Raw genomic sequence first — 15545 nt, forward strand, 5'->3', positions numbered from 1 at the left:
TCACAAACAACAACAAAGTCCAAATTTAGTCTAGTTCACAAGAAATAGTCAAATTGATACAACACTACCTATTCAAAATTCGTAACTACCGCGTTAGATTTTTACTAACATGTCGACACGCACGACTTCAATAGCGCACTGAACAGAAATTCGTGAATTTCAATCTAAATTAATGGTGGGGGTAACTAAACAAAACATTGAGCGAGGCATAGCTGGCCGGAGATGAATATACGAGGGACAAAAGAAAAGTAATACAAAAAAAGTTAAAAATGTTAGATCATTTCTAACGGCGGTACTGATCGCGGGATAAAAACTATTACAGTTCAGTAGCAGCGGCAGGGACCAGTCACGCACAGAATGTGACAGTGTTGCCAAATGAAAATAGTAGTTCAATTGCAACACCAGTAGCTCAAGTACTAACATCTCGCACACCAGTAATTCAATATCATCCGTCAATGACACGACAGTCGACATCTGACATCCCAAACACGAACAAACCTCTCAACGTGTTAGCATCTCTAGAAGTGAACAACGAAGTAAACAACGCTCCTCATGAATCATAATGGTATAACTCAAATCCAGCTGATGCAGTTCCGGATCCTGATTTCACGGTGATCAGGCACAGAGCAAGTAAGAGAAGGCTTCCAAAAAAATTAGGCACAGACGACTAACAAGTTAGAGAAGATAACAACTTTGGGGGAGCACAGAGAAAAGTGTGGTTATACATTTATAGGGTCAAAAGGTCCGAAAGGTCCGTGAAAGAAGAAGACATCATTGATTATTTGAAAGAAAAACATAATCTTGATGAACACACATTATCAGCTGAAGAGCTTCCAAGGCAACCAAATCAACTAAAAAAGTTTGTAGTAACCGCACCACTGTCAAAAAAAGATGAAATGTATAAACTTGAATTCTGGCCCAGGAACGTTGGCATACAACGGTTTGATTTTCAAAAACACAGAGAGTTCCTCCAGCAGTATGGGGGGACTTTTTTATAAATGGCTCAAAGTGTCGAGAAGGAAAGCTTGAGAAAGATCCCTCAATAAAAACTACAATGCCAGCAGTCGATAGTTTTAACATAGCATATCAAAATGTAAGAGGATTAAACACAAAAATTACAGAGTTCCTGAATTCTGTACATCTCAGTATCGATGAATATGATGATATTACCATTACTGAAACATGGCTACATAACGACACCCATCATAGTTTACAAGAAAAGGAACTGTGACAGCCCTGAAGTAGAGAAACCAGAGGTGGAGGAGTTCTTCTGGCTGTAAGATACCTATATAAAAGCAACCTCATTGACTTAGATTTTAGTGATCCTGACATTGATATTATTTGTGCAAAGGTGTACTGTTACGTATTGTATACACAACTCACTAGTAGCAACCTCATCCGCTGTTATTAATATAATCCCTCGCGTTCCCCTAATCTACAAGAGGTCGTAACGCCACTGTATTTTGGTGAAAATTCGACGAAACGCGAGGATTTCAAGCAAAAAGGGATCAGTACAATTCAAGAATCCGATCGGTAGAAACCAACCAGAAAAAACGCGCGTATGTGTGCCACAGCAATACCAAAAAGGTAAGTGGAATTCTTCCTCTTGAAGCGACTTGTACCTAAACAAATACAGTCCATTGCTCTTCTCGAACATGTACACAAACGATTTTAATTTCATTTATATATATATATATATATATATATATATATATATATATATATATATATATATATATATATATATATATATATGTGGTATATGTTATATCAAATTGCCCAATTTCACCTAAAGAAAATCTACTTGACTTTTTTGAAAACCAGTATGTTCTCTATAATAAGAATGTTTTAATAATAAGCGATTTTAACATACCTCAGTTGCATGAGTACTATTCCTAAAACATGGCGAGGGACACATATGTAGAAATATTCCTGAACTTCTTGAACTTTCTGGATACTAATCAGCACAATAGAATATTAAACGATCATGGACACTTACTAGACTCTAGTAATCTCGATCAAAAGTTGCAAAGTAACAAAAAATGAACTTTGTTTTATGATGGAGGATAGGCATCATCCGTCGCTCTGTATTGAGGTGTCACTTGAGTATTTACAAACCAAAGAGTTATCTGCTAATAATTCAGAATATTTCAACTTCAGAAAGGTGAATACTGAGCTCATGTACCATCTATTTGCTAATGTTGAGTGGTGTGGTCTAGAATTATTTATAGATCCTAATCTTGCGGTGAGTTTCTTCTACAGTAAAATTAATTAAATTTTCAATATTTGTATTCTCAAATGTGAGAAAAATAAAAAGTACCCCTCATGGTTGAATAGACGAATAATAAAATATATCAAAGTAAAAAACACACCAAGGTTAAAATGTAGACAAAACAATAGCCATGAATTAGCACTGAAATTTCGCGATTTGAGAAGGAAATTGAAAAATGACATCAATACAGTTCACACATTATATCTAAGCAGACTTATAGAAAAACTAATAATTCCATCCTAAGGAATCTTTGATAAAATCAACACACAAATCAAAAATTAGTTGGAAAATATTTTTGGAACAGTAACTACGCGTACTAAATACCCTTTTAGGAGTCACTAGTGGGGTTAATCAAAATCAGAAAAAATTCATAATCGGGAAATGTCTCTATCGTTTAAGTCTATCCAAAATTTCCAAAAAACAATTAAATGTCTAATAATATACCTAACTATAATATACTACATTTACCAAGGATTTGATCCAAGGAAGTCAAACATATGTTGTAGTCAAACAACCTTCCTAAAATATAGTGGTTTCACTATCTGAAGCAGAAAAATTATCCAACTGAAACGTCTGAATTAGACCCAAAATAAGGTTTCAAATCCTTAATGTGCCAGTCACCTGCTGGAGCACCATTCTCAAACTCTAGAGAGTAAACCAAACGTGAAACCTTTTTGCGGACCTTTTTAGGTGCTAATTTAGCACTGAATTTGGTCGCAGCTGCAGATAAAACTTTATTGCGACGCCAAACTTTATCACCAACTGCAAATGAAGTCTCTCTTTCTCAAATTGTAAGCTCGTGCATTTCTCTGATAGGCCTTGTCACTTTTCTCTAACTTCAGCAAAAACGGTACCTAAACCAGAAATTTTATCTACATAATCAGTCCTATCAAGCTGTAATTCAATGTCTTTAGTACTTGAAATGGTTCCATAATATTTTCCAGACAAATAAATGTATCGGGCATAAATTTCTGAACTTCGTGAGCAGAGGTATTTATAGCAAACTGAATTTTTGATAATTCTTTATCCCAATCTTTATGTTCATCAATGTAGCAACGTATTGATTGACCTATTGTCTGATTGTTTCGTTCTACAAAATTACACTGGGCTGCATACCGCGGTGTAAACCAAATTTTTACTTTATATAAATCAGCTAGTGCTTTGAATATTTTACCCGCAAAATAAGTAGCATTGTCTGTTATAATCATTTGGGGAGTTCCATACACCAAAAATACTTGATTTTCAATAAATTTCACTATACTAGGAGCTTTAGCATCACGAAGTAGACATAACAGGGTGTATTTTGAAAACCAGTCTGCTACTACGAGTAAATACGTGAAGCCACGTGAAGATCTGGGAAAGGCTAAAGGCTAAGGTCGACGGCTAAAATTTGAAAAGGAAATTTGACGTGTTTTCACAGGCCATCAGGCCTTTACATGAAGTCTTGGTAATTTTCTGTGATTGACAAATATTGCAAGAACAGACAAACTTCTTAACCCAGAGTACACACGTTCCTACTTTTGCAATAAGTACACGCGCACGGTGTAAATGACCGCATCTGAATATTCATAAGATGAACCGAAAAATAAATAGACTTTCAGACATTTCAGAAATATAATGGCGAATTTTAATGAAATATACTTGAAAACTATAAAAAAGTAAATAAAAACTAATTGTCAGACTCTTCCACTCCTCCTCCTTTTGCGCATGTTGGACACAATGGGACAGTGTGTTCCGAACAAATGGATTTTTGACAGCTCCTGCATTGTGTTGATGTTTTTCTATTTTTTTTATAACCACATAAATAGCACCTTCCAGAAACGGATGTTTTCGGCGGTGGTTGTGTTTCAAAAAGACCCAAAATTCCATTTATTCGGATCTTTATTGATTTTGGTAAAGTTACGATGTTTTGTCTTTTTACCAAATAATTGTGTAATGATGTCAAACCCAGTTCTTTCAAAAACATTACTCTAGGCAATTTTTTGTTTGTATTTGACTGAAACACAATTTGGCTGTTTATTCCAGCAATATTTAGCAGTGTATAAAATATTGTAAGCGGCCATCTACGACTTGGACGAGACACAGAGTAACTACCTTTCATCTCATCCACGATATCAACACCGCTTTTTGTAGAATTATAATAAGTTATAATACAAACACAATACTTATTTATTCTTCTTAGGTATATATGACAATAATGTCATTTATTCAGTGAACCCAAATATGCTCGAGTGAAGTTTTCGGTCTTTCATTTTAGCTATGAATAGTGGTGGAATTTCGTTCTTATTTTTTTTCAGTGTTCCAACTAACGTCAATTTATCATTTCGATAAAGATTCATCGCCACAGGTATAGAGGAGAACCAATTATCGCACGTCACATTTCGGCCTGTACCAGATATAGGTCGAATGAGCCTTTTTACTATTTGATGTGCGGAATTGTCGACTTCGTATGGACCGGGTGGCTGATATCCCACATAAGGTTCCATCCAATATCACGTTGTCACGTTTACTTCGGTTCCTATGAAAAATGCGATATTTCTCTATCCATTAACGTGGAAAGTTCGATTTTTAGCTGAAAAGTAGTGCAGAAAGTGACCCTTTGCCACGTGAATACTGACTGAATCGTAGTTATCTTGCATTTTGCGACTTTTGAAAACGTTTGTTTCGCTCTCATCAGTTTGTGCAAGTTTTGTGAACTCAGACTATAGTACAGTTAAAAGCAGTAAAATCCAACTGAATCTATGGTAGGTGCACTTTGCTGAACAAATATATCCAGAAGAAGATGGGCGAAGAAAAAAATGACTTTAATCTTAGACAGCTGCTAGATGAAATTGTAAAAAGTAAGAATATAGTAAAACAAACAATTGAAGAGAGTGAAATACGTACGAAGCTAAAAATTGAAGCCAGTGAAACACGTATACTTATGAAAATAGAGTCCATGAGCAAAACCATCAACTTATTGGAAAAAGAAAACAAAGAACTGAAAATTAAACTCGAAACTCTAGAAAGAAACAAGAAAGTGAACATCTTTGTAGTATTCGGCCTCAACAAACCTCCGAAAGAGAGATCTCTTCAATTCGTTTGTGAAGAAATAAAACATCTTCTAGACATCGACCTGAAAGAAGCAGATGTAAATAACTTCTACTCACTCGGACACTCAGACGACAGTCCCCTTAAAATAGAACTGATCTCTTACTTGAAGAAGAAACTTATATTCCAAAACTGCTATAAACTAAAAGGCACCCAAGTATATTTTGTAAACGATCAAACAGAAACTCAAAGAAGAGAGAATAAAATACTTCGAGAACAACTAAAAAGAGCAAAAGTACATTCATCAAACAGCTACATCAAAGGAAGTAAACTAGTAGTTGACAATAAAGAATACACCGTGGAGGAATTACAATCATTCGAAGAATACATTGAGGTCAAACCAAATAGTGCTCCAGCCACCCCCAACATTGAAAATAAAAATCTCATTCTCGAAAATTCAGAAGAATCAAACACACAAGCACGATACAGGAATATAGGATACAGTAATAAAGGAGAAGAGGAACCACCTACTTCTCAAACAAACAAACAGAGAAAACAAATAGAAGCTTTGGACACGCCACTAAAGAAATCGACCGGATATTCTACGAATCCTACTGTTTTCAAGAATAAGCTCAGAAATAAGTCGACTACGTCACACAAATAAATATTCTGGGACGATTCACAAAACTTAAAAATAGGTATCTAAGTTCGCCCCTGCTCTGAAATTTGTAACAGAAATCAACCGTACTAACCAAATATTTTATCTTCACAATATCAGTAAGTTAGTTTTTAAATGAATGTTTTTATCTTATTTTATTTATACCATGATTGTTTGTTTCTGCCCTTTTTATTAATTTGAACTAACAAACTATAAACTGAATATGGATCCATTTATAAGAGACTATAACCACAACTTGATAGATACACAAATTATAACAAACTCAAAAGATTTCAAAACAATTTCCCCTACGAAATTTAAGATTCTCCACACCAATATTAGAAGTATCCGCAAAAATATGGATGAGTTGTCAGTATTCCTTGAAGAGTTAGAAACTCAAATCGATATTATAATACTGTCAGAAACGTATGCGGTGTATGATCTTCAACTAATCGAAATGACGGGATATCATGCTTTATATAATGAAAGCATGCTGAACAAGAATGATGGAGTGATCGCTTATATACGAAAAGACCTAGAATTTTCATATAATATTAAGAATATTGGAGAGCAAAAGGCACTCGAACTAAAAACACGAATAGATAACCAACAAACAATAATAACGAGTATTTACAGATCCCCAAACACCTGCCCAAATAAATTCAATGCCGAGCTATTGAATTACTTGAATACTTCTGAGAAAAATGATATACACATTATAACGGGAGACTTGAATATTGATCTGTTAGCTGACAATAATTATGTAGAAGAATATAAAAACATATTGCATGTTCATGGTTTTCTCTCATATATTAACAAAGTCACTCGTCCGGAGAGCAAAACTTGCATTGACCACTTCTTTGTGAAAAGCATAAATGCTGAAATAGAGTCGTTTATATTTGAGGCAAATATAACAGATCATCACCCAATTGTTTTAACTATTCCGAAACTAAATCACAGCTCTGATTCTTGTTCTGAAAAAAGGCAATTCAAAAAATATATCAAGTACGATAGTCTGAGACTTCAATTGCAAAAAGAACACTGGACGGATATGTACAACAAAGAAGATCCAAACATCATAACAGAAAAATTCATCAACAAAATGAAGCAAATTATAGGAAAAAATACGCGATTAGTCAAGATGAAAAACGCTAACTCAGTAAACAAAAAGAAATGGGTAACATCTGCAATATACGAATCTATCAGAAAAAAAAATAAAATGTACAAAGATTTGATCAAAAACCCCGAAAATCAATCTCTGAGGAAAAAATACCATTTGTACAGAAATAAAATAAATAAATTAACAAAATTAGCAAAGAAAGAGTACTCTAAAAAGGTCATAAGTGCAAATAGCAACAACTCGAATGGGCTTTGGAAGTGTGTGAATGAAATTTGCAATAAATCCAAGACGGAGACACAAATAAAAAAACTTAAATTAGATAATGGTAACGTAATAGAAAACATAAAACATATTGCAGATGAATTCAACCAACACTACACTACACTGGGCAAAACATACGCAGAAAAAATAATCATTCCACATAATTTCAATGAATCAGGAGAGAGATTGCGAAACACCATGTACCTCTATGACACAGACGAAGATGAAGTCCTTAAAATGATCATTGAACTAAAACCGAAGAAATCACCGGGTCCTGACGATATACGTTCTGAGACTCTGAAAGAGATATCCATTGAAATAAAGAAACCACTCACACCTTATAAATAGATGTTTTCATACGGGATGTTTCCCAAAACTACTGAAGATTGGAACTATAAAACCATTATTCAAGAGTGGAGATAAGCTAAAAATAGTTAATTATAGACCTGTCTCATTAATTTCCAACTTGGCTAAAATAATGGAAAAATTAATTAAAGTAAGAATAGTGAATTTTTTGAGTAATCACAAGGTCCTTTCATGCTCACAGTATGGTTTCAGACAAGGTAAATCGACGGAAGATGCAATTCACAATTTAACATCAAGAATATATGAGGCTATTTTTGTTGATTTGTCGAAAGCATTCGATACTGTCTGTCATAAAAAGTTGCTCAGAAAATTGGAAAATTACGGGATGAGAGGAAAAATATACAAATTATTGGAAGACTATTTATCAAACCGAGAGCAGAGTGTGAGCTATCTTCTACCAGTCGGACTCGTGGACTAATTTAAAAATGATGGTCGAAACCGATTTTGCCAAATATGATGAATGGTTTAGATATAACAAGCTCACTCTCAACCTAAAAAAAACCAAATACCTACCATTCACTTCTCAATCATCATACTTACCTGACATGGGGCCATTGAAATTCGGAAAAAATTGTGAAATTCCAGAAGACACCTCGATAAAATACCTGGGTGTTATTATTGACAGGCATATGAGATGGGATCTCCAAATTCAAAACTTAGTTAGAAAACTAAGAGGGTTTTTGTATAGATTCAAGTATTTGAAAGATTTTTTAGACATAAAACACCTAAAAATAGTATATTATGCTCTGGTTCATTCAATATTGTCTTATGGAATCATAGGATGGGGAGGTGTGAGTGATTATCACCTTAACAATTTAAATGTTATCCAAAAGTTGATACTGAAAATAATTTATGGAAAAAAAGCCACATACTCGAGTGACAACATATTCAAAGAGTCTCAAGTACTGGATGTTAGGCAGATTTTCTGTTTCAATATCTTAATTACTGTACAAAAACAAAAAATTTTAACTGAATCTGTCGAGCACAAATATGATATGAGGAGGAGACAAAATAAACTACCCAGATCGAAAAAAACAATAGGCCAACGTTGTGCAAACTATCTTGGACCTCGACTTCACAACATGGTACCTGAAACAATCAAAAAAATATATTCTCCTACTTCATATAAAAATAAAATAAAACTTTGGATTGTGCTCAGTGAAAGAAAACTCTTCCATGATGCGGTGAATCAAAAATTACAAAAATATTGAACTTGGAAAACAAAAAATTACAAGACACTACCCCTATTGCGATTATGAAAATACACCCAACTATGACAACATACCCAACTATGACAACATATCCAACTATGACAATACCCCCGACTATGATAATACACCCTACTATGTCAACACCAAATATGGTTCATATCTCAATAATATATACGTGACGTGACGTACACATCAATAAAATTATATGATTTGTACTATTAAATTAAATTTTGTCTTGAAACTACAATAATATTATATTTAGGTAAATAAATCACTTTTAGTCTTAAAACTACAATAAATTATATTTAGGTTAATCTATCACATACAAGCAACGGTCTCACCACTGACGCTTCGTGATTTTGTATTCTCGTTTATTCGTTTTATTTGATGATTTTCATATTTGTATCGGTTATTTGAATAAACTTATATTTATTTATTTATTTATTTATTTATATTATATGTATAAAACGATTCTGAGTCAGCTAATGCCCAAAGTTTTAATCCATACCTCGCCTTTTTTTTTCGGCATATATTGGCGGAACGGACACCTACCACGAAAGGACTCGAGCATTTCATCAAGAGTCACACAGTCACTTGGAGAATAGTTTGACAAACATCTTTGAACAAAACCATCAAAAAGATTTCGCGCGTGAGCAAACTTATCACTTTGTTTTCTTATTTCTCTATCTTCAATATTGTCAAAACGCAGAGCTCGTAGTAAAAATTGCAGTCGATTTATACCCATAGTCAAACGAAACATTTCCACACCAGTACCATCTTGATTGTATTAATCTCACAGATTCAAATGTGATGATTTTAGCACACCCGCTATATAGAGTGAACCAATTACGGCCTTCAGTTCGCATTCGTCTGTATCAGCAGCATCATGTTCTCTTTGAAAGTTTGGTCTTTTGTTCCGAATATACTGGTTTGTGCATTGAACAATCTCTTGAATTACCCCATCTGGAAGAAAACATTTCCAAGCTTCTATTGCAGTCGTTGCCAATTTTGCTGGTCCAATTACCCCTGAAGCCTGATTTACAGTTTGTCCTAGTTTTTTTCTTCTGTTGAACGATTCTACAGGAAATTTGTTCCACACAGTTCGTTTGTTTTTTCCGACATATGCATGTCTTTCATTTATCGCAATATTACCTCCTTCCTCATCACTTTGCACAATTTCTTCCTCGTTTGACTGCTCTGATAATGAATCATACTCATTTATTTCAACCTCATCGATTTCACCATCATCAGATCCATAAACATCCTCATCTTCAAGTTAATTATACAGTGCCAGTAGATGTGCGTGTTCTCGTTCATAACTCATTTTCTGAAACAAGAATGCCTTATTATACACATGTCAGAATATTTCTACCTCTGAATTGTGAGCACTAGTCAAATATGCGATGCCTATTGAATAACAAACAGGTTATTTACATTAAATAAAAATCAAACTGGCAAAAGAACTAATATTATCTCCAAAAACACAACAATAATACTCACTTGAACAAAAACTATTCCAAATTTCCTCGCTTTACCAGTACACGCGCACGGTGCTTTCGACCACAATCGCGATCACAACAGTAATAGATACGAGTACACACTGAACGCTTTGGAAGAGGCGAAAAATGACTCTAAAGAATAACTGTCAATATCATGGAGATGGAATAGGTGGAGCTTTGTACGCCAAATGTCCTATTTAACAAATTTCAAGTGGTAAAATGAAAAATGCGGTGTTTTTGACCATTATGCGTGTAATGCCGGGTTAACATCATATAACATTTTTGGCCAGTAGTAGTTTTGTTGAATCCGAGAAAAAGTTTTATAGATATCAAAATGCGAGCAAGTAGGTGGATCATGGGAATCTCTAATAACTTCAGAACGTTGTGATTATGGAACGAGTACCTTCCACTCATTCTCATTAGACTCAAAGGGAATCTTGGATGGTACGTATTTATACAACAGGTTATCCATAATTAACTTTCCATTAGGGAAATGAATTTGGATCACTTAAAACTTTATTTCTAAGTAAAACATACCAATCATCAAGTTGTTCAATTGCTGTATCAATTAAATTCACCTCTGGGACATCACTCTTTTGGAGGGATGCGTGGAAGGAAATCTGGGACTACATTAGCAGAACCCTTTAGGTGTGTCAACTTGTGGTAGCAAGTCTACCACACGGATCTCTCAAAAAAGAGCCACAAAAGATTGCTATGATCTGTGAAAACTCTGAAAACAGTTCCCTCTATTCAGGGACGGAACTTGTCGATTAGAAAAATCAAACTGAGTAGTTTTCTCTCTGTAACTGTATAATTGCAATACCATAGTCACTTGCATCAGAGGCTATAGTGAAAGGTTTTTCAAAATTGGGTGAAGTTAGTATAGGAGAAGAAACAAGTGCTCTCTTAACCCGATGAAAGCATCTTCAGCCTCGGCAGACCAAGTAATTGGTTGCCCTTTCTTTCTGCTTTTCAACAGATTTGAAATAGGAGCCATTAAATTAGAAAAATTTTCTATGAATCTTCTGTACCAGGAACACATGCCAATAAATCTTTTGATTTCTGTACTGGTAGTAGAACGTGGATAGTTTATCATCACTGCGACCTTATCTGGGTCGGTTCGTATACCTTGTCTATCGATAATATAGCCCAAATATTTCAACGAAGTCTTGAAGAATTCACATTTGTTAGGATTTATGGTTAAATTAGCATCTTCAAGGATATTTTTACTTCGGTAAGAAGAGACAAGTTTTCAGAAAATGTTTTCGACGTGATTATAATATCATCCAGATAAGTGAATATGTTGGGCTCATATTTGGCACCAAATAATGCATCACATAGCCTCTGCTGAGTTTGTGCACTATTACATAATCCAAATGGAGTAACAGTAAACTGAAAGGATCCTCATCCTGGAACAGTAAATGAAGTTTTTCCTGTGATGATTCATCAAGTGGAATTTGCCAAAACGCTTTTCTAAGATCAATGCTCAAAATATACCTTGCATCTCTAAGCTGATTTAAAATTCTTTCAATGCGTGGAAGTGGATAGCTGTCTTCTTTTGTTATTTTATTCAGCTTTCTTCCATCAAGGCAAAAACGGTATTCCCCTGAATATTTTTCAATTGAAAGTACAGGACTATTAAAAGGTCTCCGAGAAGGCTCTACAACATTAAGCTGCAGCATTAAGCAAAATACCAACTCGAAGACACTCCTTGTGAAACTTATCCATAACCAAAACATTCGAGATTAGCAATGGGATTTTTATACGGTTTCTATGGATGAGGTTACACAACCAACTTTACATATCTATGTTTGTTATTTCCACGTTCGCTGAGGGTAGGTCACCACGGAGTGAAGTCCATGTTACAAAATAAAGTAGTGAAAATTTACATGCCACAAGCTGCCAAACTTTAGCATTTTGTTCATTGTATTTTCTAGCTAATTTCAAAATAAGTCTACTTCTCGAACTATACGACATTGTTGTTGAAACAAATTCATCAACAACTTTCGAGAAGAGTGGTACAACTTGAAATAAAACGGGAAAGGAAATAGTATCTAATCTCATTTTGTGAACAAAACTTGTCACATTTTAAAATAATATGTTATTTATCAAATAAATGTAATGTGGGTACTCACTTTTTTATTTAGAACATTGGCGTAATCCAAAATTTCTCAAAAAGATTTAATGAGCACGTGGCACTTTTTTCAACAAAATCGACGTAGTCACTGTTGCAATCCGGTTGAACTACTGACAAAGTGACACTGTTTCCCCAAGTGCCAGAGTACGTTTTGTTAACACAACACTGACATAACTGCTCTCTACCGGATCTCTAAGCGAATTGATTTTGTGACACTTTTCCATTTAAAAATATATCACACTTCCGGTTTGATTATGACGTAAGCGAACATTTGCAATTTTTTGAGTTAGGCCGGTTTTCTTCCAAGGTAGCGATATATTTTTCATTGAGTCATGTAAGGGTTCAATCTCAGGGTTTTTTGAGGGGTTGCTGTTGATCCAATGAGACGCAGGATAAGGTGCGAAACAATCTATTTTCAGTTCGAGGGGGAGACAGAGTACTTATTTGGTTGTTGACTTAGTTCTAAAATAATCACAAATGTTTTAATAAAATAGTTAAAAGTAGTTAATAAAAACTTCACACAAGCACGGGACTCGACGGTGAATCTTGTCCTTAAGGACCACAGTAAGGTAATTCAGAACGAAGTTCTAAATCTTCGAACAATCGAGTAAATATGGCGCATGGAAACCGTTCTCACTCAGGTCTCTAGAGATGAAAAAGAATCTCGACAATCGTTCATAAAAAAGCTGACCCTGGAAATACTTTGCCGATGCAAAAAACCCGTCAAAATGAAATATTGGTTGCCTATCCCGGAGGGCATGAGGGCAGTCGCTACTTATGATTAAGGACGGTAGAAAACTGTAAACAACTGGAATCGGCCTTCACTGCGGCGGATAAGTTACCGAGAAAATTCATCAGATGGCGAAACGATACTAGTTGAAATGGAAATAAATGAAATAGATGTGATTTGTCACAGTCATCTGTTTCTGTTGAGCGGTAGATATTTCAGTACGGAAAAGGTCTACCAAACATTGGTACATTTGCTATTCAATACAATCAGCATTTATGTAATTGTAACTAACTGATGAAAAAAGGATATTTCGTCGTTTGAACGGCCTCACAGCAATTTTTGTGTGCTGAATAACTGATCAAATATGCCTTTCTGGAACATTTCATTTATATAAGTTGTAACTGGAAATACTATTCCACACCATTCGTTACACAATATCATAAACCTACATTTGTCAATAAATCAATCATTTCTGGTTCCAATATTTTAATAATCACAATATGGTGCTGTTTCCATGATCATTTTCTGTCAATCTCTCAGTTTCTCTTTCTCCACATAAAAATATTTTTTCAGTTTAAAATACATAAAAAATTATATTCATCTTTCAATTTTTTCAATTATGTTGATTTATCGATGTCGTGTTATCTTCAAGAAAAACTCGGACATTAATACCAACTGGTTTTTATTTCAACTTCCATTAAGAACTGACATCTCTGAATGTCAAAAAACCATCGGTGAGAATACAACCTAGTATACGGGGTGCGTTTAATAACTTTAAGGCCTAATGGAACATTTCCCCTTTTTTCAGAAAACTCATTTTCACCGGTAGCTCAACTGAAAAATCAATTAACAAAATCTGATAAATAGGCAGGCTTTTTAATTGTTCTTTCAGGCCTGCTAAGCGTATCAGGAATGTTTACTTCTTGTTTACCACAAATCTCGCGAACTATTTTACTTAAACCGCTCATTGTTTCTCCTATGGCGTTTTCACTAATTTCACCACTTTTTCGCAGCACTCAAGTTTGCGGTTTACAAGATATATCGCTACTTACACAATTATCAGGACATACAGGTAATTCCGTATGTGTATTATGGGTATTGGGAAAATAACTAGGTGCATGAATTAAATGCCACCGATTTCTTCGGTATTGACCTACATCAGTCTCCACAATATAAGAACGTGGTTCTTCACAAATGTCTATAATCTTTCCATACTTTCGAATGTCTACAACCCATACGGAATCTCCTATATTTAATGTGTCCATGTTTTTAGCATTATGTCTTTTATTGAAATTTGTCTCCATTTTATCCTATAGGTGTTTCTCTTTTTGTAAAAATTTAGATTCAGTATTTAGCGTCTCCTCCAATTTACTAGGTAAAATAGGAAGTGTTGACCTTAATTTTCATGAAGAGCTCACTTGGTGAGAACTCTTGATCCAAAGGACTCGTTCTGTAAGCTAGAAATGCTAAAAATATGTTATCATCTTTATTCTTTTTAATCAGACCATTTGCTGTTTGTAGCGCTCTTTCTACCCCTACATTACTTTGAGAGAATTTGGGACTACAAGTGACGTGAATAAAGTCATAATTATGTGCAAACTCTTTAAATTTTCTAGAAAACTGTGTCCTTCTGGAATACCGAATCTAGAAAACTGCTCTTCAATTTTAGGAATTATAGATTCCTCTGTTAAGCTACTCAACTCAAAAATCTCAGAATATCGAGAGTAATAATCAACTATGATCATATACAATTTTTCATGTTTGAAAATGTCTATTGCAACTTTCTGCCATGGTCTACTCACTGTTTTGTCTTTGTAAAAAGTTTCTTTGATGTTTTGGCGATTTTCAATGCAACTTGGACAGTTTTTTACAAGATTTTCTATTTGAGTGGACAGACCAATCCACCAAACACTCATTTTAGCACGCTCACGACATTTAACTATGCCTAAATGCTCCGTATGAATGAATTCCTGAACTTTCAGCTGTAAGCTTTTGGGGATTATTATCCGCGTATCTTTTAACAAAAAATTCTCTGCAAAGAAAATATATCTATATTGATAGTGAGGGGAAAGTTCAGGAGGTAATTTAGATTTTTCAGGTCAAGAAAGAATAGAATATTCTTCAAGTTTTTCACAGACAAAATCATTTTCCTCCTCTTGTTTACTCAATTTCAAAAAATATGATTTTATTGGCAAATTTTTTATTATTGCTCGAACGGAAGTATCGACTTCAACCTGTAATTCATCATCAAACTTAAGGTT

This window comes from Leptinotarsa decemlineata, unplaced genomic scaffold (genome assembly GCF_025532065.1).
Source record: "Leptinotarsa decemlineata unplaced genomic scaffold, Ldec_3_MD MMD2_P_RNA_scaffold_14, whole genome shotgun sequence".
Classification (NCBI taxonomy): domain Eukaryota; kingdom Metazoa; phylum Arthropoda; class Insecta; order Coleoptera; family Chrysomelidae; genus Leptinotarsa; species Leptinotarsa decemlineata.